Genomic DNA, 3,345 nt, shown 5'->3' with positions numbered 1-3,345 from the left:
GGCTAAAGTATTGGGCAGAGCCAAACGGGATTACATGCACTCAGCAAGGCGTCGGCCCCTCACATCCGTCTCTGGTGAAGACACATAAATTGCTCGGCGTACAGCATTCAAGCAGTTGCTACTTTCACCAGTTCTTCTATTGCGTTAAGGAAATAGTTTGAATTGAGCTGTTCTCTGAACAGTTTCCACTGTTTCAGACTTCCATGGTAACACTATGCTACCCATCTTGACTTTGAACACTGGCGGTCCTCGTTAGCAGTCAGTTTATCGTGCTGTTTTTGACCTAGTAGGGAACAACCAACCAATTGAAAAAATATATTTTTGAAACAGCCCCTGTGTATAGAACGTTGAGCCAAGGATAAAATGTCTGGCAGCCACTGATTGGCCAGTATGTTATGAAGTGAGAAAATAGATATGTAGCCTGATAGGTAACTATCAATAAGAAATGTTGATATAAATTTCTTAAGTCCGATTCGTTTTTTTCCCAAAAGTTCACGTAATAATAGTAAACAGGTAAACATTTAAGATTTTTGAGAATTTTTACTGCGAAATTCACCTATTTTCAAAATGGCTACCCTGGAGAAAATTTGAGCTGAAGGACCCAACTTTTTTTTTTGATTAGGTGTTATATCAGACCCTAAACTTTTGTTATAAACCATAATCGTCATATTCAATTCAAGAATTTGAATGAAATAATCCAAAACGTTAACACTAAGGTCTATGGGAAAACAATTGGTTGGTTGGTCTCTACTTATAGCTACCGCATATGACATTTTGTGTCATCTAGCGTCCCTGGAAACCAGATGATGGGACCGACTAGCACATTTTCGGACGGGATTCTCATCTTGGAGGCATTGTAGCAGAATTTAGAGAGAAATTGAGATTCAGGGAGGATTGATGATGAAAATATGACACATGTAGTGTTACAAGGAGGACCATAGACCGGACAGATACGGACATACATTCTATATTTCAATTGTAGCGGTATATATCGTGGCTCGGGGTATGGTGGTATGCTGGTTGTACTGCTGGCACTACCCCGGTTCAATGTGTGGGTGTGTGTCTGGTTGTTCTGTTGTCACTACTCCGATTCGGTGATATGTGTGGTTGTTCTGTTGTCACTACCCCAGTTCAGTGTTTGGTGATATATCTGGTTATTTTTTGTTGTCACTTGCCCGGTTCCGTGTTCTGTGTCTGTGTTTCGACTCTTTTATCTAAATAATGGCTCCACTCCTAAATTTTTTTCTCGTTCGGCCTTTTTTTCTTCATTTTTTACAAAAAGACCAGAAATTAGGGGGTGTAGGAGACAACACTGAGTTATCTCCCCCTGATCTTTATTCTATATCTTATTTGTTTATATTTCTGAGTAGCACGATTTCTATACTTGGCTATTAACCAAAAGCCATCACTTTAAATTCAAAGCGTATCAAGATATTAAAATTTACATTTCAAAACTAACTCAATTTTAATGTGGTTTTCTCTTAAGAATTTCATATCCGGTACCAATAGAAGAATCAACCTACCAGCCTAAGACTTGCAGTCAGGCACTGCATATTTTGATAGCATATCCTATGGTTCTATCCTGTTCCAGAAAAGTTATCTTTGAAAAATGTGAAAGATGCTATAGGGAACAACCAACCAATTGAAAAAATATATTTTTGAAACAGCCCCTGTGTATAGAACGTTGAGCCAAGGATAAAATGTCTGGCAGCCACTGATTGGCCAGTATGTTATGAAGTGAGAAAATAGATATGTAGCCTGATAGGTAACTATCAATAAGAAATGTTGATATAAATTTCTTAAGTCCGATTCGTTTTTTTCCCAAAAGTTCACGTAATAATAGTAAACAGGTAAACATTTAAGATTTTTGAGAATTTTTACTGCGAAATTCACCTATTTTCAAAATGGCTACCCTGGAGAAAATTTGAGCTGAAGGACCCAACTTTTTTTTTTGATTAGGTGTTATATCAGACCCTAAACTTTTGTTATAAACCATAATCGTCATATTCAATTCAAGAATTTGAGTGAAATAATCCAAAACGTTAACACTAAGGTCTATGGGAAAACAATTGGTTGGTTGGTCTCTAGTAGATGATAGGAAGGCATGTACACGGAAATCCCTAAACCCCCGGTCAACAATCACATTGTCATCATCACTGAGCCACAAGTTCATATTTCAAATGAATGAAATATTGTTTTCAAGATATTTGCATCACTTTCATTCCCATAACGTCTGGAAAGAAATGCTCATGAACTTCACATAGTTGCGTTTCTATTGCCCACAGTATGAAGATGTTTGAAAAGGGTGATCAACACTTTTTTTAACGTACATATGTAAGTACCATTAATGATAACAGTTTCCTTGTCCCAGAACATCTTGTAAATGCAGTGCTGCGACATTTAGCGTCCTGACGACTAATATGTCTTGGACCTAGGAAACCAGGCACAACAGTCTGGTTCAATGCTTGCAAGACGCTATGAAATATGTGAGACACATACTGTTTTTTTTGTCAGACCACACAAGACACGAAGTTGAGGCCATGAAATATTCGTCTTTAATTTAACCCAGAAAAGAAACAAGGTATGGAATGTAGAGGAGCATAATTCTCTATTGATTTTGGATGAGCGAAAGCTGTGGATTTTCCTCAATTGCTCAAGTGTGTACCATGTCCATGCTTCAGATTCCTCATCACTGAGGTGGTCAACATCAATGCCAGCGTTGGTTGGGGTACCTACAGACAGAAAATGACTCAGTTCAAGGAGGCCATTAATCACCTGACTATCTCTGTATTGGAGATGAAGTTATAATGGTTCCTTTTATTGCAGTTCTATTATCAGGGAAGGGTTCAGGAAGTCACCAATTACATGTTCCTTGCCAACACGTGCGTCAGGCGGGCACCACAGAAAATGAAAAAAAGTTAAGGTTGTCCTGGCACACCGTGGTATGGTGCTGAATTCCCCACAAAATGACAAACATTTTAATTCGATTTACCTCCATAACACAGTTTATCAATAGTGATAATTGGTAACTAGTTAGTTGACAGTCGGTGTAAACGTTGGTAACATCATTATCTGCTTCATCAGGAGTGCCAACACTAGTAGGTACATCAACCCCAATCGTTGATTGCAACCGCCTTTGCTTGATGTAGCGCTTGTAACATTTTCCACCTATTATACTTTCCTCTGATATGCTGATGCTCTCAGCAGTCGGTATTTACTGCAACCAGTTATATTAAGATACATATACCTGTCGTATTTGTTTTCGGGACTCTTTAGATTAATATTTCAATCTGGTTTTGCAACCACGACCTATACATTTATCTGTCACGGGTGTTTATTAAGTAA

Source organism: Pecten maximus, chromosome 13 (genome assembly GCF_902652985.1).
Source record: "Pecten maximus chromosome 13, xPecMax1.1, whole genome shotgun sequence".
NCBI classification, from domain to species: Eukaryota; Metazoa; Mollusca; class Bivalvia; order Pectinida; family Pectinidae; genus Pecten; species Pecten maximus.
The sequence above is the reverse complement of the archived record's forward strand: the minus strand, read 5'-3'. Positions refer to the sequence as shown.